At 42.8% G+C, this 26008-nt stretch overlaps 1 protein-coding gene across 6 annotated transcripts in view; it reads right to left on the reverse strand.

Moving 5' to 3' along the window:
• GRIA4 (glutamate ionotropic receptor AMPA type subunit 4) overlaps positions 1–26008 on the reverse strand; it is a 229062-nt gene that overhangs the window by 83487 nt on the left and 119567 nt on the right. The gene's annotated exons all lie outside the window — the stretch shown is intronic.

The following is a 26008-nucleotide window of genomic DNA, read 5'->3' on the forward strand; positions in this document are numbered from 1 at the left end:
AGCTTAGAGGAATAACAGTTTATTCCTCTGCTCACTTTCTCCTCACCAATCGATGACCTCATTCCATCCAAGTGCATGTTCTTCATATCTGTTCAGTCCATGCCACTAAGTGACACCAACTTCATTTTACAGATCGTTCCAGGACCTGGACTAGTATTTGGAGAACAGAGTTGTCCTCAGGGGTACAGATATTCACCATCCCCAATGTGCAGCTCAATCCTATAAATGTAAGTTTATTCAGAAGTAAGTCTTACTAAAGTCAATGAAACTTACTCCGAGGTAAGTGTAAATCATACTATTAATAAAAGCCTCAACATCTGTATAGCATTTTCAAGTGCCCAGGGGCACTTCACGCGCATTATCTAGATGTACTGTAATTCTTACAGCGACCCTATAAAGTAATTCAGTACTATTATTCCTCATGTTGCATAGGAGTTCAGCCTGAATTCCTAAGTATTTCCCATATTTAGGTAATGATTATAGCATCTCAATTTAGTGATATTTCGAGGATGTATTCTGATGGCAGCATTTCATCTGGCTAAACACCATAAGTGATTTTAATTATCGAGGGAAAATTATGTTATATGTGACTCTCAAAGTATACAGTGTACCTTTAGAAGATGCACAAAACTCTAATTCTCAGATTTAGGCAATGCTGGTTGCAGAATAAGACACTGTTTGCTACTATCTTTATTTCTATAAAATTCCTCCTGCTGCAGAGGAATCTAAAAATGCCATCTCATCTTTGGATAAAGGCCTTTCCCTCCTCGCACAGCTGCCTGCAGTACTCTTGTACTAATTTTGTGCACTTATTTCTTTTGCTGCATCAAGCCATCTATCTTAAACCTGCTCATTAACAACTTAGTTTGCTAATATACCAAACGAACAGTTAATATCTTTCCCCCACACAATATTTGCACTTGAAAGCATACATTGGCCGTGTTCACACATAATGCTAAGCATGACTTGCATGAATGTGGAAATGTACGGGTTCCAGGGAGAAACGCTGCCCCAACTTTGCTTCTCTCTGGCTTTTTATCTCAGCATAAAGTAAAGGTAAAGGGACCCCTGACCATTAGGTCCAGTCGTGGCCGACTCTGGGGTTGCGGCACTCATCTCGCTTTATTGGCCGAGGGAGCCGGCGTACAGCTTCTGGGTCATGTGGCCAGCATGACTAAGCCGCATCTGGCAAACCAGAGCAGCTCATGGAAACGCCGTTTACCTTCCCGCTGGAGCAGTACCTATTTATTTACTTGCACTTTGACGTGCTTTCGAACTGCTAGGTTGGCAGGAGCAGGGACTGAGCAACAGGAGCTCACCCCGTCACGGGGATTTGAACCGCCGACCTTCTGATTGGCAAGCCCTAGGCTCTGTGGTTTAACCCACAGCGCCACTCGCGTCCCATTTTATCTCAGCATAGCATGGCAGATAAGCTAAACTTTGCCCTAGCATGTTACCAGAACTCAGGCTCATGGTTAAGCTCTTTCCTCCTTAACCACAAGGTGTAGCTAAGGTTTTCTACAGTTTGTGGCTAAGGTACAGACAACACGCAAATCTAAAAGGGCCATGCGGGTGAGTTGATCCCAGAAAGCCACAGGCCACTGGCTGTGATTGCACATAACATGAAACCATTATTTAGTACTATGCACATCAACTGGAACAAACCTTGGTGGTCATACATTCCTCTTCCCCTCTCTTTGTCCCATGCTGCCAGGAGGAGAACTTCTGCCAGCATTTAGTTTCAGTTTCACAGAATCTTGTCGCTACTTACAAACCAGTGATTGTGGTTTGTAGCAAACCATGTGTTATAAAGCTGGCTTGGTTTGAAATGGACTAGAGTTTGTGATAAACTATGTCTCTGATTCATATGCAACAGCATATATGCTTCTGCAAAAACAAAACTGAACATTGGCCAGGTCTTTCCTCTGACGGCACAGGATAAGAGGGAAGCGAGGGTGCTTTCCTTAGTTTTGTCCCAGCTCATGTACATAGTGCCAAATCGTTATGTGCCAAATGGGCTATTTACTCAATGCTGGGTCTGAGTAAAATATTTAACCCATATTTGTGCTATCTGTTATATAGTCTTAAGATTAGTCATTATTAATATTACCATCATTATTATTTTAAAGAAATAAACAGGGATTACGCTTCTCTGCCTTAGGGGGAGATTTTGAGCTTTAATTAATTAATGTTTATAAAGGGTTTTGAGCTACATGAATACAAGGCATATTGAAACTATTCCTCTTGTTCTTAGACGTAGTTAAAGCAGATGGATTATTAGCAATGGAATTAACCTGCGTTTCAACTGCAAAGCCCATTTCATTCCAAGTTCATGAGGCAAAAAACATTGCTGCTGTTCGGCTTCCCTTTGTTATTTTTATGCCTACCCCAAGCAAACTCTGAACTCCACAAATACTAGAATGTTCCTTTGAAAACAAAAACAAAAAGGTAATGTCTAATTAAGCCTCCAAACCAGAGCTGCTACAATGTGTATACTGGGCACAGCAGCATGGAAGAGGTAACTAAATGTTACGTGTGGTTCCATGTTGCATGCTCTTGACCAGGCATAGGTAAACTTGGCCCTCCAGATGTTTTGGGACTCCCATGATCCCTAGCTAACAGGACCAGTGGCCAGGCTTGATGGGAACTGTAGTCCCAAAACATCTGGAGGGTCGAGTTTGCCAATGCCTGCTCTTGACGTTTCATCTCCCTCTCTTCTCAGGCTATTCATTCACCCTACTTTGCACCCAGGGTGCATATTGCTTGACTGGAACATGTCCTTGAACTCGGATAATGCCTTTTGATTTTCCAGATTGAGGACATAGAGGGGAGAGTGTGGAAACTAACCACCTAGCGTGGGTGCATTGAAGTATCATAGAATGCCCAGCATAAGCCTCTGCTGGTTCTCAGCGTATATATCATAGCTGTCAACTTTTCCCTTTTCTTGCGTGGAATCCTATTCGGAATAAAAAGGGATGCGGGTGGTGCTGTGGGTTAAACCACAGAGCCTAGGACTTGCTCAGAAGGTCGGCAGTTCGAATCCCTGCAACGGGGTGAGCTCCCATTGTCTGGTCCCAGCTTCTGCCAACCTAGCAGTTTGAAAGCATGTCAAAGTGCAAGTAGATAAATAGGTACCGCTCTGGCAGGAAGGTAAACGGCATTTCCGTGCACTGCTCTGGTTCACCAGATGCGGCTTAGTCATGCTGGCCACATGACCTGGAAGCTGTACGCTGGCTCCCTCGGCCAATAAAGCGAGATGAGCGCTGCAACCCCAGAGTCGGCCACGATTGGACCTAATGGTCAGGGGTCCCTTTACCTTTACCTATGGTATATATCCCTGTCAGAAGCTCAGCCATTTTTATAACTCCGTGCTCAGGAAATCCGATGGTCCCTAATTTAACAAGGGATGAAAGTCCAGCAATGCTGCCTTTTGCTACCGGCTTACTCCCATGCAAACGGAGACGAACAAAGGGTTCTTCAGCCTTCTCCACTGCAGAACCAACAGCAACAGAGGCTTAGGCAAAGTGTAGAAAAGTGCCATAGTTCGGTGGTACAACGTTTGATCTCCTTTGCCCTACTGGGCTGGAACCACCTGCTATGGTCAACGCATTGCTGCTCTCCTCTCTTTCCTGCCAATGCCTCATCATTCAGATCACAGGACGGCATCATGTCGCAAGTTCCCCTTGCCCCTGAAACCATTGGTTGCCATTTGCGAACATGGTATGTGGCAAGCTACTCATTATTAAATGTTACTGGAGGAGAAGAAAAGGGACTCTGATTTTAAACACTTGCCTTGTTCCCATGGCCTCAATTTTAGCCGGCAAAATTGGCTAAGCACCCAGCCTCTGTGGATCCTCCAGGCAAAATGATTTATAATGGTTTTCTACACGTACTTCTGAGAACGCAAATATTTTAAAGCTTACAATCATTACAGGAACCCACAATCTCACCTCAAGTACATGAGTCAGATTATAGGTTAGCACTTCAGATCGTTTTACAAATGTAAATTTCTTGACATAATGGGTGAATATGTTTCCATAGTCAAGGTTAATTTTTAACCTGAAGTCGGTCCCCCCCCCCCTTTGCAGGGAAAGAATGAAGAATTCTTTTTAATTACTGCACAGTTATTCAGCTGTTTCTGTGGTTATATACTCCTTTTTTTTCCTTATGCTTGTCTGTAATTATCTTTTCAAATCATGCCCAGATCCTTTCCAAATAATATATTCTTAGCCTCATTTCCTATTCACTTCCATATATAGCTCCGTAGTTAAAAGAACGTCAGGATTTTATACGTGCTCATGACTCACTGATGGTGTTAACTTTGATTTGATCTCTGGTAGTGACCCGTCAACATTTATTTAATCCAGTTTCTTGTCACAGATTTGCTTAGGCTCAGTGAGAGAGTCATTCAGAAAATCAGCTGGTCTTCTTTTCGAATTCAGACTTGGAACCTTGACTTCCATTAACAAATTATGGGAGACACAATGCTGGAATAGTTGGGTCCTTTTGCCTGATCTAGCAGGTCTCTTCCTATATTTCTGACTTACAAACGCTTTATGAACAGGTGACTCAGCCAGGAAGGAAGATAACAGGGCCGGCCAACAATGGCTAGTCAAAGATTTCTGGGAAAGTTACAAGCAACACATGACCACTCCATCCACTGTTGGTTCCCAGCATCAAATATTCAGAGACATACTGTCTCTCTTAACAGAGAAGTTCCATTTAGCAATCGTGACTAATAGCGACTGATAAAAGTTATCTTCCACAAATTTATCCAACCCCCCCTTTAAAGCTATCTAAGTCAGCCATCATAACACCTTGTGGTAGTGAATTATATATGTCAATTATGCACTGTGTGACAAAGTACTTGCTTTGCCGGAACAGAATATACTGCCCATTAATTTCACTGGGTGACCTTGAATTCTAATACTATGAGAAAGAGAGGGAGGGAAAATCTCTATCTGCTTTCTCCACACCACATGCGGTTTTGCAAACCTTTATGGTGCTATTGGTTGCATTTCCAACCCCCCCCCCCCAAACAAAGACCTCAAAGATATGGCAAAGATATGGCAACCCCACTTTTCATTTTTGGTTTGCCTTTTCTCTCCTGTTCCCAGCTCTAGCATATCATTTGTTAGATGCAACTCCCACTTTGCACATTGGACATTCCAGGTTCAATCCCTGGCATATATAGATAGGGCTGGGAAACATCTTGCTTACAACCCTGCACTGCTGTGATGCCAGTTAATGTAGACCAGCCTTCCCCAACATGTTGTCCCCCAAATGCTGCTGGACTCCAACTCCCATCATTCCTGAGTGTTGCTCATGCTGTTTGGGGATTATGGGAGTTGGGAGTGCCACAGGTTAGATAAGCCTGGAGTAGTCAATACCACATTAGATGGACCGATGGTCGGAACATAAGGTGAACTTATGTTCCTGTATTCAGTATCTGGATGTGGCTTAACCTGCAGGCATTTTGAAAGGCATTACTATAGTGGCTGCTTTATATTTAAGATCCTGGGTTTTCCTCTCTAGATACTTATGGTTGATTCAAACCCCATCACTCTGTAAGTGTTGTCTCACTGTGTGTCACTATTCTGAATGTCTCCCTGCTTCATGGGAGTTTTACTGCAACCTGCTCTGTGGCCCAGCAGACAAGAGACAAAGCCCGTCCCAAGGCACAAAGGGATGCAAACATTACACAAAGTTACAGTCAAATTAAGATAAAGGGACCCACAGTTTCCACTGCTCAGTAGTGTGACTACCAAATTAATGCACAGTGCTGAAGTCTAGTCAATTTTTATACCTTTGTTTTCCTTTATTATAAAACACGACAGCAAGGAGTCTTCTTTTTACAAAGCATACTAATGGCGTGGGAAAATAGCTTAACTTTAGGACCCATTACACTGAAGTGGCATAAGAAATTGACTAAAACAATAGAAGGAAAGGAAGAACTTTTATTTTCCTACTGCAGAAGTTTCTACGAAGTAGTTAGTAGTGGGTGTGAGCAAGGACGTTGGAGGATGACCAGGGCTGGATTTAGGTTTGATGAGGTCCTAAGTTACTGAAGGTAATGGGGCCCTTTATATGTACAGCTGTCCTTTGTCAACAACAAATTGTCACAGTTTTTTGTGTTGAATATATGCTATGGTAATTTATGGACCTAATAGGTATCTAAAGTCATTTGCACATAACAAAATATGTATTTTATCAAAGTAATTGTTGAAATGAAATACAATTAAGAAGTATCCAGTTTTTTTCCCTTTAATTTTTTTGGCCCCCCCCCCCAAGAGTGTGGGGCCCTAAGCTATAGCTTGTTTAGCCTATACGTAAATCCAGCACTGGGGGTGACCCTCAACCACCATGCAGATGGTGGACTGCAACCATCATCAACCCTAGCCAGCTTGGCCAGTGTTCAGGCACAATGGGAAAAGTACCCTGAGAAGATCTGGAGGGCTGCACGCCCATAGCATGGGTTGCCAGTACTCAAGGCTGTGTGGAGAGGACGGGAGGGAGGGAAACATACAGAGCCCATTCAACTGCCTAACAGCATCCATGCCACCCAGGAGATTGCAGCCTCAGAGATAAAAAAGAAGAGTCATTCCATTGTATGGAGAGGTCACTTCCTGGTTCGTATGGAGAAGCTGTTTTCAATGGAGCTCCACCACGGAAGCGCGCAGCTCTATTGAGGCAACACCAGGTGTTGAAATCTGGTGTCCCTAAACAATTTTGCACCCACCCACCCCTCTCCCTCCCATCTCCTCATACTATGCCACTGACTACAGGTTCCTACCAACTTGCATGGAACATTGGCCCACAGTGCAAAAGCTGAGACTTGGATGCAGAGTGAAGGTGAAGCAGTCACATGATCACCTCACCAGAAGCCCCAAACCCAGAAACTCTACCTTCAACATCTTCAAGCTGTTGCATGAGTGGCCCAAAGACCCCCTTGGTATGCTCAGTGCTAAAGCTAAGCACTTCTGGCCTTGCAAGCTCCCACCTGGGAATGTTGTTTTGAATCAGCCGCCAGAAGAGAAGGGCGTAAAAGTGTAGTTAAACAAACAAGTTAGAAGGCCACAGAATTTAACCTACTTTTCGGGATCATTATTCCTCAGGGATAACAGAAAAAGAGCAAAGTGTAAGCACTGTTAGCATTTGCTAAACTGAAGTAATTATGAGCACAGGTATCACAGCATGAATGTGTGTGGGAGAGATTCTGCTTATTCCTCATGAGTGGCTATGTTGGACCTCAGTGCATCTAACATAAAATTGTGCAGAAATAGAAGAAATACGTGTGATGGACTTAGACAGACCAAGGTGTTCCAGGTATATATGTATGCTGGACGACATTTCTCCGGTTCCTTTATTTATTTATAGTTCCTTTTCTGTTACAAGGAATCAAAGCAATTTGCAGTTAAAAACAAAATAAGCAATACGCTAAGAAGCAAAGCAGCTAAAACAGTAAAGGTAAAGGTAAAGGCACCCCTGACCATTAGGTTCAGTCGTGACCGACTCTGGGGTTGCGGCGCTCATCTCGCTTTACTGGCCGAGGGAGCCAGCGTACAGCTTCCGGGTCATGTGGCCAGCATGACTAAGCTGCTTCTGGCGAACCAGAGCAGCACACGGAAATGCCATTTACCTTCCCGCTGGAGCGGTACCTATTTATCTACTTGCACTTTGACATGCTTTCGAACTGCTAGGTTGGCAGGAGCAGGGACCGAGCAACGGGAGATCACCCCGTTGCAGAGATTTGAACCGCCGACCTTCTGATCGGCAAGTCCTAGGCTCTGTGGTTTAACCCACAGCGCCACCCGCGTCCCAGCTAAAACAGTAGCTCCCCTTAAACAAAGGGGATAGCTCAGTGGTAGAGCATGGGATTTGCACACAGAAAGTCCCTGGTTCAACCCCTGACCTCTCCAAGCAGGGTAAGAAATGTCTCCTGCCTGAAACCCTGGAGAACTGCTGCCAGTCAGTGTAGACTATTAGGAGCAAGGACTGCTAAAGCTGAGGGGAGAGGGGTTTGCACAAGTACTTTGGTGCCTATTCATAGGTAAAGTAATCTTTGGGTGGAGACTCTCCTTTTTTGGTTCATGTCTCCCCTCTTAGCCTTTATACTACAAGCTCACTCCATTACGAGTGAGTAGTGCCTTCTGTCCCTATGCTACATGTACAGATAAGCTGATACGTACAATTATGCATCAAGCAATAATGCAACCGTTGCAGTGTTCTTTGATGGATTAATTCTGAAAAGCCCCTGCTTCCCTGAATTATTCATTCCCGTTACACTGTGCAATAGAACTGAACATCTAACTGGCAAATATGTTTCCTGCCTAAGACAATGATATCATTCTCGCAGACAACTTATCGTTGGCAATCTTCTTCAAAAATTCCAGCAATCAATTACCTATGTTATAATTAGAATTCCAATAACTCTCAGCGCAAGCATTTATTCTGTTAGTACCCCCTCCCATGAGGACATTTGCCTGTTTTCATTCAGTATCCCATTCTCGGCCCCCCCCCATGCATTATCAGGACTTCGGTACTTAACTGCCAGAAATTACACAGCCTACTTGTGCAAGAAAGAACCAGCTATGATTGGGTTATGTACAAGCTGCTTAGTCAAAACACACAGCTTATTATAGCGGTAAATCATCTGAATATCTTCCAAGGGTACCTGTTTAAGGTACCCTTAGGCCTTAGGCCACTGTACCTCTTTTACTAGCAAAATACAATATGCCCACCTTAGAAAACTGGAACCTGGATTGCATGTTTTCACTGATGTTTGTCTTGAACTTCAAAGTTCTGAATACTCTTCATTTTTAGGAGATTTGCAACAACAACAATAAGGGACACTATTGCCACATAAAGAAGCAGCAAATACCACAATTGTGTTTATGCACTGGAAAAATCAATAAAACCTCTTATTTTTAAAAATATTCTGTGCTCCTTCCTATGAATGTAGACAACACTGCAAGTGACTGGTTACTAGTTAACTCTGTTTGCCAAATGACATGAAGGATTTAAATACTTAGGTATTAACCTCACTGCTGACATAAGACAACTGGGATGTAGAAACTACAGGGGACTGTATAAGGGCATTCAACAAGAACTTACAAAATGGCAACATCCCAGCTTTAGCTGGGCAAGTAGCCATGGTCAAAATGTCAGTGTTACCTAAATACTTTTTCTTTTTTTCTTTCTTTCAAGTTTTGCCTATTCCCATCCCAATACTTCAGGATAAACAACAAGTCTCTACAGAAATAGAATGAAATGAGGGGTGGGAATGCCTAACTTAGTGTTATTTTATGCTTGTTTTCACATCAAATCCATGATCTCATTGGTCAGGGGAAGGACAGACTAACAAAATGAATTTCAATAGGGACAAATGTAAGGTTCAGCACTTAGGCAGGGATAATCAGCTGCACAGATATAAGTACATGTGAAAAGGATCTAGGGGTCTTTGTAGACCACAGGCTGAACGTGCATCAACAATGTGATGCAGCAGCAAAAACAGTGAATGCTTTTCTAGGCTACATCAATAGGAGTCTAGTGCCCAGATCAAGGGAAGTAATAGTACCACTCTATTCCGCCTTGGTCAGACCACACCTGGAGTCTTGTGTCCAGCAGGGGCAAACTTTGGTAATCTTTCATAATATGGCATCCTGTGCGAGGTCAAAATCTGACACCCCCAAATGAATCTTCTCAATTATGGATCTTCTCAATTTTGTGCTGCCTCGCCTTGGAGCTGGTCCTTTCCTGACCAAAGTGGAGTCTTACAGCCCAGAGACAAAAGGTTGTAAGAGATCCCAATACTGAGCTAATGGACCAATGGTCTGACACAGGATAAGACAGCTTCCTGTGATTTTCTGGACCCTGTGTTGCGAAACCCAAAGAACTACTGTAGAGCTCTGCTACAGAGACTTAACAGTCCAAGGCATTTGACATCAAGCAATTCTCTTTTCCTATTCTCTTCCTTGTCCTGGTTTTCTGAAATATGAAGATAAGAGCACATACTTTTGGGAGTCCCCCCAACCGCATTTTATTTTATTTAAAGCTGTAGTCAGGCCTCTCTGCTGCTGGATTCATGATTGAAGCTCCCAACAATGTCAGTTTTTGTTTCCACTGCAGATGTACTGCAGCACATTCCTGCCCTCCTCTCTCTTTTTGTTTCAGAGGCTTCCCGACAGTCATGGGAATCACACTGTGAAGGTGAGCTATCAGACTAGAGAGTGACAAAGCCTGGTGGAAACCTGAGAAGACCCTGAGGACAGATGCACGGTGGCAGAGATATCCACTCTCATTGTTTTGCACACATTTTGCTATTTATTCTTCTCAGACAGAATAATCCTTTCTACTTCATTATGTTTGGAATTTGAACTGAAACTACTGGATCAAAGAACCTTACTTTGCTCACTGGGAAAAAAGGGGGGGGGGGTTTAGGATGAATAAATTGCCTGCTTTTGAAGACAAGCAGTGAAATGACATTATTTCCATGCACTATGTAGTATGGAAACAGTTTGCTGTGCTTAAGAGGAAAGGAGAATTGGAGGCTGGATGCATGGGTTGGCAAACCAAGTATTACTGGGTTTTAGGGTATGCCCCCAGAGGTCATATGTGGGCCTGAACACATTCATTAATGGCATTTGTAAGCCACCCTTCACCAACTGCTCATAGGGTGGGAACAATGCAGTAAATCAAAATTAAAATAAACAAGCTCAGCAAATGACAAACAGTTCAAAACAGTTCTTTATGATGTACTAGCAACTGGCACCACTCAGGGATTCTAAGAAATCAAACAATCAGTGCAGTTCTGAAAGGTTCAGTTTGCTGTCTTGATTCAAAGCTGTGTCCCATTGTCCCCCAAAAATAGATGAATATGTGCTCCCACATGTGTCAGCAGGGCCTGCATAATGCCACGCAACCCCGTTCTGCCCCCCCCATTTCGTCCCATTTTGTGATGTCTTTGTGTCACTTCCAGGTTCAGTGTGATGCACACATGCACAGTCGCACGCATATTGGACGAGCCTAAAATGGTCACTGCCTGCAGTTCATGAGAGCTCAAAACCAAATGTCCTTCTCAGAAGGTATCTGTCTCTGAATAACAGATATGGGATTCACAAGTGGGGAAGAGTGCTGTTGCACTGATGTGCTGCTTGTGGGCTTCCAACAGGAATCTGGTTGATCACTGTGAGAACAGGGTAGATGGGCCACTTCATAGAATCATAGAATCATAGAGTTGGAAGAGACCACAAGGGCCATCAAGTCCAACCCCCTGCCAAGCAGGAAACACCATCAGAGCACTCCTGACATATGGTTGTCAAGCCTCTGCTTAAAGACCTCCAAAGAAGGAGACTCCACCACACTCCTTGGCAGCAAATTCCACTGTCAAACAGCTCTTACTGTCAGGAAGTTCTTCCTAATGTTTAGGTGGAATCTTCTTTCTTGTAGTTTGGATCCATTGCTCCGTGTCCGCTTCTCTGGAGCAGCAGAAAACAACCTTTCTCCCTCCTCTATGTGACATCCTTTTATATATTTGAACATGGCTATCATATCACCCCTTAACCTCCTCTTCTCCAGGCTAAACATGCCAGGTCCCTTAACCGTTCCTCATAAGGCATGTTTCCAGGCCTTTGACCATTTTGGTTGCCCTCCTCTGGACACGTTCCAGTTTGTCAGTGTCCTTCTTGAACTGTGGTGCCCAGAACTGGACACAGTACTCCAGGTGAGGTCTGACCAGAGCAGAATACAGTGGCACTATTACTTCCCTTGATCTAGATGCTATACTCCTATTGATGCAGCCCAGAATTGCATTGGCTTTTTTAGCTGCCGCGTCACACTGTTGGCTCATGTCAAGTTTGTGGTCAACCAAGGCTCCTAGATCCTTTTCACATGTACTGCTCTCAAGCCAGGTGTCACCCATCTTGTATTTGTGCCTCTCATTTTTTTTTGCCCAAGTGCAATACTTTACATTTCTCCCTGTTAAAATTCATCTTGTTTGTTTTGGCCCAGTTCTCTAATCTGTCAAGGTCGTTTTGAAGTGTGATCCTGTCCTCTGGGGTGTTAGCCACCCCTCCCAGTTTGGTGTCATCTGCAAATTTGATCAGGATGCCCTTGAGTCCATCATCCAAGTCGTTGATAAAGATGTTGAATAAGACCGGGCCCAAGACACAACCCTGTGGCACCCCACTAGTCACTCTTCTCCAGGATGAAGAGGAACCATTGATGAGCACCCTTTGGGTTCGGTCAGTCAGCCAGTTACAAATCCACTGAGTGATAGCATAGTCAAGACCTGATCCAGGAAGGCCTTTCTTAAGTTGTACATGGCATGTATACCCCCTTGCTGATGTTAACAGGTAAGCCGGGAGCAGCCCTCTCTGCAGTTTCATAAGCTTCATAGGAACATAAGATATTGGCATATTGATACGCCCCATATCACACACAAAAATACCACTCTCTGTGTTGGGCTAAATGTCCCCTAGGCACGGTCTGCTCAGAATACATACGAGAGATTAAAAGCTGAGAGTCTCACATTTCCAAGGATAGCTGCTGAAAATTCCACAGGCGGAATGCAAAATGCTAGGGGTTCATCTAAAGCCCAGCAGTCTAAGGTTCCTGACCTTTAAATTTGATTGTTTTGTAGCACTTTCCAATTGCTAATATCATCCATTTAATGTACCAAACCCCATTTGACAGACTGAGTGTTTCTAGCCTGCACATCTAGCTACAGAGGATTTATTTGAAGGCACAAGAAAAAGAAAATCTTGACGTGTCAAGCAACTTTTGTCTGTCTTCAAAATCGCTGATAATGATCACTTAGCCTCTTGATCTCCTTGATCTTTGATAAGTTAAGTAGACGGAGCTCTTGAAGGCTCCCTTTTCGAACCATCTTTTTCTGGCTTTACATAATATATTCCCCAGGTGTTCCCCTCCCCCCCCCCCCGAATGCTTTCCAACCATTAAGCACTAGAGACCCACAGCCAAACATTTATTCAGCACTACAGAACTTACTTTCAAACATCTGGCTATTTACGTCAAAACAGCATGCGACATTCAGCTCAGCCTTTTGGGCAGGCATAGGCAAACTCAGCCCTCCAGGTGTTTTGGGACTACAACTCCCATCATCCCTGACCATTGGTCCTGTTAGCTAGGGATGATGGGAGTTGTAGTCCCAAAACATCCAGAGGGCCTAGTTTGCCTATGTCTGCTTTTGGACCTCTCTGCCCCCTTAGCTCTCTGCCCCATATTTCCCCAAAGCTCCTTTTCAAGTCCAGTCATTAACCCTGCCAACAACATGAAATTCCTTCATCCAAATTGTTATAAAGACATTGAGCCTGCATAGCTCAGTTGGTTAGAGCATGGTGCTGATAATGCCAAGGTTGCAGGTTCGATCCCCATATGAGACAGCTGCATATTCCTGCATTGCAGGGGGTTGGACTAGATGATCCTCAGGGTTCCTTACAACTCTCCAATTCTATGATCCTATGAACTGCAACGGGCCTAGGACAGAGCCCTGCAGCATCCCACTTGTCACTTTTTTCCAGGATGGTGAGGAACATGGGAAACTGCCGTATTTAGGGTCAGACCTTGGGCCTATCAAGCTCAGTATTGTCCACATCAGGGGTCGTCAACACTGTGCCTTGCAGAGATGCTGCAGGACTGCAACGCCCATCAGCCCCAGCCAGCGTGGCCAAAGGTCAGGGATGATGGGAGCTGGAGTCCAGCAATATGTGGGTGGCACCACGCTGACTACTCCTGGTGTACACTGACTAGCAGCAGCATCCCAGCGTTTCAGAGTATATTTCAGTCCTACCTGGAGACTGGTTTATATGACCTTTGACTTGAAAAAGGCCCCCAATCCCTTGCGTATAGGATTTCAGCCTAACTTCTTTAAAAGTCTGGGCCAGATTGACATTTGTTCCATTCCAACACAGCTCTTTTAACGTCTGTTTCAGAATCCATATGAGCTAATACATCTAGAATGTCATGGTAAAATTCCACTTAGCATAGCTAAAACACCTTCTGCACAATCCTTTTTAAAGTGCCTACTCAGATGGAAGTCCATCGAGTTGAACATGACTTGCTCCCCAGAAAACGTGTATAGCAGGGATGGGAATCTCCCAGCCTGCAGGAAGATAGACAAATTATAAACTGTGTGTGTGTGTGTGTGTGTGTGCGCGCACACACACACACACACACACACACACACACCCGCACACACCAGATGTTGAGGTGGGAGGGAAGAGGACTTTGATGTTGTGAAAAGTGTGCAACTGCCTATCCCTCCCCTGCAAAGGAGTGCGGCAAGTTCAAAGGAAAGAGGCATGTGTTCTTTATAACTACGCAAAATGTAGTCTATGCATTTTGCAATTGCATGCATTCAATTTTCAAGATGCAACAGTGTTTTGAAGCTTGAGACTTTAAATAGTTGTAACACAGGGCTTGCAGCTCCATTGTGCATTGACCTTGTTTGCACTCTTCTGATGGATTCCTGAGTTCTTTTTGCCTTTTGCACAGTCAAGAAAGCTAAAGGATATAGAGGGTGGTTTTTTTAAAAAAAAGTCTATGAAGAAAATGAAAGGCTCGAGTGGAGTTATTAAGAATGAAATATATGTCATGAGGAAATATATGTTATGAGGAAATAAGTCTGTGTGGATCTTTGGCTGTATGAACACATGTGTGGCTGTATGAACACATGTGTGGAGCTCTATATAAGCAGGCTGACTGAACCCTTCAGTTCAGTTCTGTTCTGGCCTGTGAATAAACAAGAGCTGTTTGAAGAATCGCTGTGTCGTCTGATATGTTCACCCACAACTTAACAGGAGCCATCAGATGCATAAACAAAGAGGGAGGAGGCTCCAAAGGCACACAGCACAGAAGATAATTCATTGGACAATTCTTCTTCAGGAAGGGCTCTCACCCAGTTATTACAAAGAGCCCCAAAGCTTCTTCCACATCATGCTATTTTAAATTATTTTCCATGTATCTCTGAGAACCCCTCACCTTTTCTTCCATAAAACCAACCAAAGTGAAAACCCCATTTGTTTCTGAATGTTACTTGTGTGAATATTGTTGACCCAGTGGTGGGTATACATAAAAGGCTTATTTGAATGTAGTGTAGGTAAAGTATAGCCATTCTAGCTAGTAGCCATTATTCATCTTATTCCCTATAAAATTTTGTCTCATCCATTTTCAAAGCCATCCCAGGGTTCAGTGTCACCAGGATGGGGCAGATGAGAGGTTTTGTATAGCCTAGAAAGATTACCGTATCTCTCAGAGAAACCACAGCATGGATAGTGCTTAGGCATGCAAGTTCTCCTGCAAGAATTAAAAGCATAAACATGATGAAAGCGTGTCTGCTATGCATGACTGGGCTGGAAATACTTGAGAGAGCCTAATTTCTTACATGTAAGATCTAAGCATAGCAAAAAGCTACCATACTTGTACAGCTATCCACATTTTTAGCGAATACGTGGAATTCACTTCTGATTAATTAAGTGCAAATTGCTAAGGATTGAAGTATAATTGGCTCACAACAGCCAGGTGCGGATTATAGCTAAATCACGGTGGATAGGCTGTTTAACTCACACATTTGGCAAGCCATGCTACTCAGGTGTGCCTGTCTGAGCAAGGATGCATGTTAACAGCCACCAATAATGCCTCAGAAGAAAAAAATTATGGACCTGTCTTTGTGTTACTTCTGCTTTGCACTGCATTCCACCATGATCTAATATAACTTACCATTTGCTTAGCTATTATGTATATTTCTTTATTAAACTATAATTAAGTGTAGTCCAAAGAGGGACTACATGACTAGGCAAAAAAGAAGATCTAGCCTGTGTCCCAGGACTTAAAACACATCTGCACCTTCCATCACTTATTTATTTGTTTAATTTAAAATAAAATAAAATACAAAAAGCTATTTTGTTCAACATAATACGATACACTAAATCCTTAATTAATGAAAACACATACAAATTAAAAAAGGTGACATTCTGGGTTATAAACTGCTTAAAAGTCTCCTGGCAGCATTTTTTTTTTTTTAACACGGGATGGCCTTAAGACCACCAACAGATCACAAACACCTTTGGAGAGAGGTGACTTATGATTTGATGGTGGTTTTTGAGGGGACATGGATCCAGTGTTTTTCCACCATGACAGTTCTGGCGAGCTGTACTTTTTATGGTTCAGAAAATGGAGGTGATTGTGATTGGTGCTGTGATGGTGGTTTGGGATGTAAAGGCCTGTGGGCACTCGGGGAAGTGCCACATGCCCCAGGGACTGTGTTGAATATCCCAGAGCTACAAGATGTGAATTAATAGGAAGTACAGTGGTACCTCGGGTTTAGTACTTAATTCGTTCCGGAGGTCTGTTCTTAACCTGAAACTGTTCTTAACCTGAAGCACCACTTTAGCTAATGGGGCCTCCCACTGCAGCTGCTCCATCAGAGCACAATTTATGTTCTCATCCTGAAGCAAAGTTCTTAACCTGAGGTACTATTTCTGGGTTAGTGGAGTCTGTAACCTGAAGCATCTGTATCCTGAAGCGTATGTAACCTGAGGTACCACTGTATACAAGATTGAGTAATCAATGAAAAATAATTGTAGGGTCATTCAATAAGATTTTTATATAGTGGTACCTCGGGTTACAAACACCTCGGGTTACAAACTCCGCTTACCCAGAAGTAGTACCTCGGGTTACGAACTTTGCCCCAGGATGAGAACGGAAATCACATGCTGGCGGCACGGCGGAAGTGGGAGGCCCCATTAGCAAAAGCACGCCTCAGGTTAAGAATGGTTTCGGGTTAAGATCGGACCTCCGGAACGAATTAAGTTCGTAACCTGAGGTACCACTGTATTAATTGTCACTTTAATTTTAGTTATGTGATATTACTTTAATTACTTTAGTGCAATGATAAACCAGAGAAGGGCCTTTTCACTGGTGGCACCCATGTTGTGAAATGCCCTCCCTGTTGAAATACGAGAGGCTTCATCAGTATTGGCATTCTGCCGGCTCCTGTGTAGGCAAGCATTCCCTTGCAACCGAACTTCTGATCTTACTGTTTTAATTATTTTTTTAAAACTGTTTTCATTGTCCTGCTTTTCAACCGGCTAATTATTTTGTATATTTTAATTATTTCTTAATGCCCTGATAAAACCATTATTGTGTATTTTAATTATGAATCAATTTTATAGTTGTAAACTGCTTAGAAGCCATTTTGGCATATAAACTGTATATAAATTAAATAATAACAACTTACAGAATGCATTTTCTCAAAGTGTGTTTTATATTAGTATGAATATATTTGAGTTGCATCGTGTCTTCTCTGTTTCTAACCAAATGATTTGGAAAGTTGACCATATTCAAGCTTCCATTTCTTTGTCCTTATGCAGAATCCTCCAGTCAACAACACACATTCTCTGCAACGTATTAACTTGCATTTGTTATTTGTGGATAGTATTCTACTTCTTCATGCGAAACATGAGGCTAGTGTAACTGCTAATAATGGCCTCTGCTTACAAAACTAAGAAGTGTTATGTTTTCATATTAACGCTACTTAAGCAAACAAGATTCAAACAAATTTATTTTCTTAACTTCAGCGTGTTTGGTAGTAAATAATATATTAAAAACACATCCTGGGTTAAAACGCACACACACACTCCAAATTAAAAATTCAATGAAGTATGTAAATAATTTAACATAGCTGGGTGTTTTAAATCTCATGTAATAATAATCTACTACCAAATCTTGCAGGAAAGAGGATCAGTCAAATGCAGGCAATTCTCCAGTGGCCTGATTATCTCTGGAGTGTGATGCTCCCCACAGCTTTCCCACAGCAGTTCTTTACAACAGTTCTTTATACGATAGTTTTTTTTAAAGTATGAGCTAAGCAAAAAGAGGAAAAAATGTATAGTCTAACCAGCATGGTTGCACACTATATTATGAACATATGACTATGGGTTTTTATTCAATCTAATATTCTAGTCCTTAGTAAGCATATATGGCACAGAGAACACACCACAAAATTTCACGCTGGCCATATGGTCTAAGGCAGGGGTAGGCAACCCAAGGCACATGGGCTAAACCGGCGCAGCACGGCGCGGGAACTCGCTTCCACAGTGCCAGAAATCGCATCTGCGCATGCTCAGATGCAGGAAATCACGTCTGCGCAGATGCTGGAAATCATGTCTGTGCGGACGCACACACTGGAAGTTGTGGCTGCGCACACTCACGCACGAGCACGATTCAGCCCACGGAGGGATCTCCGCTGGAGTGAACTGGCCCAGGCGAAGTAAACCTTGCCGACCCCTGGTCAAAGGAGTTCATAAGAACATTTTCTGACTTCAGCAATTACAGTGGACGCTTGGGTTGCGAAGGTGATCCGTGCAGGATGAACGTCCGCAACCCGCAGCATTCGCAACCCGCGTCTGTGTGCCTGTGCATGCGTGGGTTGCGATTCAGTGTTTCTGTGCATGCGTAAAGCACGATTTAGCGCTTCTGTGCATGCCCGACCGCTGAAACCCAGAAGTAACCCGATCTGGTACTTCAGGGTTTCAGCAGTCCATAACCCAAAAAAATGCAACCTGAAGCGGCTGTAACCCGAGGTATGATTGTCATATCAAAACTAACTTTTTTTTAAAAAAAAATAGTCTGTACCTTTAGTTGAGTTGAACTTTAATGGCAAAGAAATCAAATGATATATGCACAGACTGGGGAAAGAACCCAGTAGGTTCTGTTGGCCAATATTATTTCTTAAAAGTAAGCACCCGGTAATACCTAAAGCACGCCACCCCCGCAGATGTTCGGTCATTTATTGAAAACCTCCAAGAGAGGTTCAAAAACCACCCTGGGCACTTTATTCTATTGTGGAGCTGCATTTGTACATAAGAAGCTTTTTCTTAATGCCTAATACAAATCTATATTCCAGTACTTGAAGCCCAAGTTTAGCAAGGTTGATAATCCCATGAATGTGTCTTATAATGCTTAAAGCTAGGAAGAAATGTGTTGGTGTCCTTCTGGGTAAGACCATGGCAAATCACCTTAAGGACTTGCACATCTGTGCTATGCTATTTGTGTGTGTGTGTGTGTGTGTGTGTGTGTGTGTGTGTGTTGTAGCCTAACTAGCTCAAACTGGAAACCAAAATTAGCTATGTCGGCTATTGGAACACAAACGTGACCAAAGCTATTAGCATCTCTTTTTGTCTTTGTGTGAGCATGTGTGCGATAACTTAAAAATAGTCGCACAGATTTGGTTTACATTCTGCATGCCTGTTCTCAAGCTGAAGCAAAAGCCTGGCGGCCAAATTTTAAACTCCTAAAAATAGCTCTAAAACCGGAGCGCTTGCAGAACACCAAGTATAGCAGCAGGAACAACAATGAAGGAGGATGACATGTTGGAACAATGACATCTATAGGAGGGAACCTTAACCACGTAATTGTCTATTAGTATTTGTGTTAAATCTTTACAGGAAGGCGGGGGGGACCACCTCTATTTCCATTCACTGACTCTCAAAAATATGTCCAGTGACTCTTGTACAGAAGACAGAGGAGAGTATTTGAACTCACTGTTCATTAGACTGGAATTTATCCCCTCCCTGCATATAAGAAGGATAATAATAGGGTAAGCCACAAAACATAAAACAAAACCCTGCATTATTTATATTCCATTTTCTCTATTTATTCCCCCATTAATTTTCCCCTCTTCATTTCAGGGTACTAAATGTGGAGTGAAATTATCAGCAGTCAACGCGGCATGTTTCTGTTCTGGTTCTAGCTCATATAGTTGGCCTGGCAAATTGGCTCTGATTACAACACTTTTTATAGCTTGCATTATCTTTGCCGGCTATAAAACAAAAAAGGCCTTTAGGAAAGTGGCACCTCTCATTTTCTCATGCCTTAAAATGTAAAATATGAAACAACAATCCTGTCTTACTACTTGGACAATCAGTCTCTTTAGAAAATAGCAATAGGCTATTCCTTTCTTCTATGTTTTTCAGGGACATCTAGGAAGATAACATGTACGTATTTAGCCTAGGCTCGCTAAATCCAGAATCTCCAAATCTAAGACAAATCTAAGAACAATGTGCATATTATGAACATGTTATATGCTCACTACTAGAAAATACATTTATGCAACCGTAGTTTTCTCTGAATCATATTCACATTTTGCAATTGCAATGTGCTTACAGGTGCAAATAAATCTAAGAAACTTTATCCTGAGGTCACGTGCTGTATTATTATGTTAACACAAAAGTGATGCTCTCTTCTTCTCAGGAGACGTTTCAGAAATTAAGGACCACGACCCCATTTCTATGGTAGTCACAAGCAAGGAGTTCCAGATAAGGATACCCATCCACATCAAGATACACATCTTGTCATTTCAAAAGGACTCAGTTGGGTATCATGATGTGATTGTAGAGAAAGAAGTGTGTTGCTACTGACAACAGTTTTGGAAGGCTTACACCACACAGAGATCTCTCTAGCAGGATGGGTGGGCTGGGAGGGAGAGTCATACAGCATGCATTTCTAACTATGTTATCTGGAAATAGGTCCCACTGATTTCTAAAGCTATTTCTTTTTCTGAGGTTCCTCAGCCATTGCCTGCTGATATTTCCAGTTTTGATCTTTCTCCTTAGATAGATAGTATTCTTTTCACTGCTATCAGCTGGGGGTCAATTGTGGCTGTTCTCGCGACAGCTGATGTTTGCTAATCTATGAGCCTGCCTAGACAAGTGACAGAGAATGTTACCAAAATGTTTATGCTACAAATCTTGTGCTTTTCCTCTGCCTATGAAGGCTGGACCACCTGCCCTCCATAGCTGTCAATCAGCCAACCTGAAAGACTCTAAAATGCCTTTCCACAGAAGAATCATATTTAAAAGCTTTTCTGTGACACTTGTCATCCTTTCCTGACCTATTCCCCCTCCCCACCTTTTTCCCGCCTCTCCTGCTGCCAAATTTGGATCAAGAATATATTTGCTTTTAAAGAAGTAGTACTGCAGAGAGATGAGCGCCACAACCCCATAGTTGGTCACGACTGGACCTAATGGTCAGGGGTCCCTTTACCTTTACTTTTACTGCAGAGAGGCTGCCTGTTTCCTCTTTCAAGGATCCAATTTGTAATTGGGCTCTGCAAATAAAACCACCACCACCCAAAATCAGGAAGTCACTCACCTTACTTCAAGCCTACCCCAACCCCCAATAGTCTCCAAATTCCTTCCCTTTCCCTCAAACATAATGTTGCTGCTTTTGATTTAAGTTTTGGTAGTCCTGGAATGTGTAATTTTCCCGGGGTTATTGATGTCGCAAGGGCATCAAAGCCCTGGCTAGAACATATTCCAAAACACCTAGATCACTGATTACAACAGTGCTTCAGCACAAAAGTGGTTAGATCTCCACCACTTTCTCCATCTTCCTCACCAAGGGAGCAGCAGCAGCGCAGTAGCCCAGAACCTGGTTTGAATTTAACAATCACCTTGTGATATGTGGAGTTCTTTGCCTGGGGTGCTTTGCTTGTTGTTCATGTGTTTCACGTGCAGGTGGTTGGGTCTCCGGCTTTCTACCTCAAGAATCCAACTCAAAAATCCCATGTCAGCTTCGCATGCTATGCAATGTGATGTGCAATGCTGACACAATTTTCAAGTGGGACACAGTAAGTTATTTTCCTGACCAAGCAAGTTACCCAGAAGCCAGAGTGGCTGCCCTTACAGTGGCAATCTAGCTCTTTTTGCCCTCTATAGTTTCAGTCAAAGTTCTGGCACAAAAGAAATAATACAATTGGCCTGAGCAAAATGGCAATATTTGTAAAGGGCAGACACAACAGAAGCAGAAGTCTCGACTTGTATTTCACTGATAGCTATGCTCGATGTATGTGGTTCCTCGACATCGCTATAGAAAAAGCAAGAGAACAGCAGCAGAAGAAAATACATTACTATGCATAACTAGGGAGAGCTTGAATGCATGGGTGAATTGGATCAGCCCTTTAGATCCTGTTTTGGGAGTGGCAATTAGACCTCCCACGACCCCTCAAAATTTAAGCATGGAAATGGCATTTTAAATTCTCTCTTTCACTTCACTTTGCAATGCTGCTGGTGTGGCTCAGAAGCAACAACATAACTCTTGACTGCTGTTATTCTTCCTGCCCACCTGGCTGGCCACTGTGAGAACAAGATGCTGGACCAGGAAACTGGACGGAACCTGATTCAGCATGTTCTTCTTAAGTTCCTTAGATGAATTATGGGAAGATAGAATGGTAGCGACCAGAGTTCTGCAGCTAAACCAGCAAAGCTGGCAGTTTTAAAAAGTTAAGTGAAAGAAAGGGAGGAGGAAATAAATGAACTTTACAAAGATGAAAACAAGTGTGGAGCCCCACCACCACCAATTTTAAGCCCTTCCCCTTCCCCCCAGAATTAATAACACTTCCCATTTTGTTTCACTTAGGGGCTTCAGCCAAACTAGCTCCCCAAATTTGGCCAAATCCAAAAATTGAAATGAAAGGAGATAGTCTTATGAATCATACAATATAGAAGAAACAATACACAAAACAATGTTGATCTAATTTTCCACATGTAATGGCACAGTAAATGTGATATTGGTCCAGGTAAATGGGTGGGTGGAAAAGAGGGAAGTAGTTGAGGCCTACTATGTGACTGAAGCAAGTAAGAACTTGTGACTTATGAGACACAGTCTCTAGCCATCCCCCAGAAAGAAAGTTAGGAAGCTAAATGTGCAGGTACTCTACTAAGTGCTTTCTGTGAGATAAGCCAGGTTGGTCACTCCTGCCTTTCAGTGTTTTTAGACAATGAGTGAAATCAGAGCTACGATTGATAAGTGAGCTGCTTGAACACCAGGCAGTAGGAATCCCGGGGGTCCTACAGAGCTATTTCTCCTCCCCTTTGTTACACTTTTACAGCTTTTATCTTATCTTCTAGTCCTTGGAATTTCCATCATCTGCCCTAAATTTTTCCCTAGCCACCAAAATGCTTCTTTCCTGTGGTGGGTTTGTCTGGTCTGAGATCAGGGCTGGATCTAGACACATCAAAGAAGCGTTTCAGTTTAAAGCACTGTAAATTTAAACAGGGAAAACAAGTAGGGAAAAAATGGGACTCCACATCGCCATCTGGTGCCACAATGCTGTATCGCACATACAACGCATATAAATCACTTTTTCTTTATTGGTCTAGCTGAGTCCCACGTAGTCTCTTGAAGTTATTTTGTTGAAATACTAATGCACAGTAACTTCTAGGGACTACCTGATCTCAGACAAACTCACCACAGGAAAAATGCATCTTGGTGGGCAGATGCTAAATAATCTCCCTCCCCACAAAGCCAATGTGAAAACTTTGCAATGAGGCTTAGGCGTGTTTCCTGCTGTGCAGGAGCTGGTGTCTAGGCACTAATGAAGAATTCATTGTATACTTACAGTACAATACGGTACATGTCTAGTTCAGAAGTACCATATGTTTCCATGTATAAGACAATGTTTTTTCCTTTAAAAACCATGCTAAAAAGTGGGGGTCGTCTTATACATGGGTAGTGCATAGGGTGGATGTTCAATTGCTTGCTGCCGAGGCTGTCAGCAGCTATTGTGCGTGTTATTGGTTGCTTCATCAATGGGTGGTGTTGATTGGCTGACGCTCCGGGAGTTGGGTGGGCAATTGGCAGCTTCTGCCGGCGATGGAACAGACATGAGGTGGAATTAGTGATGTGCGGTGGAGCGATTTTCAGCAATCCCCCTTTAAAAAAAGCTCACCAACCCTGGGTAATCCTCCGCAAGAAAAGCTCAAGAATGCTGGGCAATACTCCGCAAAAAAAGAAGAAGAAAAAGCTCTGTGCCATCTCCCCCCATTTTCTTAATTTTTATTCCCCAAAAATAGGGGTCATCTTATACATGGGGGCATCTTATAGATGGAAAAGTAAGGTAAGTCTCTTACTGCTAGATAAATCGGTGTAGAAATAGCAGTCTAAGCTTTGGTTTAGGATTGGCACCAGGGGAACCATGGTCTGTGCCTTTCACAGCTGTATCATGATAAACAGGTCCAAGCAGGACATATCTGACTTCCCATGATAAACATGAAGTTGTCTGTAGGGGGAGACACAGCAACAGCTCTAATCTTTCTTTTTGTGTTATGTCACACTCCCATGGCAGCCATTTTGTGACTGGCACCAACAGCACTCTCTCAACATTCATAAATGAGCCCATTGGTCCCAAAAGGTTGGCAACCCCTATTGCTGTTGATGGACCATACCACTCAGGTGGAATTCTCCTGACAACGGTCTATTTACTGAGATCTTTTAAGTCTTTCATATAAAGTAGAAAATGTCCACCTATGGAACTGTTGACAAAAATTGTAGGTCTACATACATTTTCCTGTCCTGAGTCTCCTCCAACCAGCAAAGAAAACTTAACCAGCTATCAGTAACTTGTCGGGATCAGGAATAATTTGGCATGACAAGAGAAAACAATGTGCCAGGGGCAGAGGGTTACCTCCTGCTGACATAAATTGGTGCATCTCTGGAGAGACCAAGAACACTTGTCCCTTTAAATTTATGGAGTTATTTACTGTTGGAAATGTCACTGCAAGCATGGCATGTGTGTCTTTTTTCCATAATGATGTCTGCTCAGCCCTCTGAATACAGCAACATGTCCACATCCAAATAACAAGGCTTGCTCTCAGTTTTGCAAGCAGAAAAACATAATGGGGGAGGCAGTAACAGTGTTGGCTCCTCATAAAAATATCACACAAATGAATGTTGACTGTCACTGACAAGGAACGATGTGTTGCAACCTGTGGGGTTGTAGCTCAGGCAGAATAACAAATAACAACACTTAGGGCTGTCACCTGGTTAAAGAAATTGTAGTCAATTGATTTCGGCTTTTAATCTACTGAATGAATCTGCATACATTTGCATATGAGTAAGCACACAGAGAAGAACATGGTTTCTTTCTTTTTAAGAATACCAAAATATGATGCAAACGAGAAGCATCTTAGATGCATTCCCTGCTGTGTGAGAAGGGGAATGGACCAGCCTCTTTTAAGGTAGCATCCGCTATCTTTGGCTTTAGTAGGTATTTGCATTAAACAATGTGTTGTTGTTGTTGTTGTTTTTTTTTAAAAAAAGGTAATCATCACTATAATTTATTAAGGATGAAATCCCAACTCCTTGGCCAGCACTGTAATGCTGAATGGAGCAGTTTAGCCGCTGCAGCATCCTTAGCCCTGGTGCTTGTGCTGCCTAGGGTGGAAACAGGGGTTTTCTTTTCTTTTCACAGAATCAGAAAATTGTAGAGTTGGAAGGGACCACGAGGGTCATCTAGTCCAACCCCTTGCAATGCAGGAGTATTTTGCCCAATGTGGGGATCGAACCCATGATGCCAAGATTAAGTTTTTAAATAAGCCACCCTAAGGCCTTTTGGTGAATGGAAGAATATAAACAATGAAAATTAAAACAACAAACAAATAACAGTGATGTTATTATCTCTCTGTCTATTCAGTGGCCATTTTCATACACAGAGGGAATGCAGAGGTTGTAAATGCAACATTCTCAATCAGCGTTTAAAGAATTTGCACATGTCCATCTCCTGTGGCTTTGAAAACCAAAGCTGTGATCTTGAAATCATTGGCTCACCTGCCATTCAGTTCACATCTATGGATCTATCTCATAGTGAGAAAAAAGCACAATGAGCAGCGAATGGGTATTTATTCTAGCTAGAAGTTCACAGAGACCATAGTAATTTCTGGGAAATATATTTTTAAAGTTAAAATATATAGTGGTACCTCAGGTTAAGTACTTAATTTGTTCTGGAGGTCTGTTCTTAACCTGAAACTGTTCTTAACCTGAAGCACCACTTTAGCTAATGAGGCTTCCTGCTGCTGCCGTGCCACTGGAGCACAATTTCTGTTCTCATCCTGAAGCAAAGTTCTTAACCCGAGGTACTATCTCTGGGTTAGCGGAGTCTGTAACCTGAACCGTATGTAACCTGAAGCGTATGTAACCCGAGGTACCACTG

Source organism: Podarcis filfolensis (assembly GCF_964270895.1).
Source record: "Podarcis filfolensis genome assembly, chromosome: 4".
Taxonomy (NCBI): Eukaryota; Metazoa; Chordata; class Lepidosauria; order Squamata; family Lacertidae; genus Podarcis; species Podarcis filfolensis.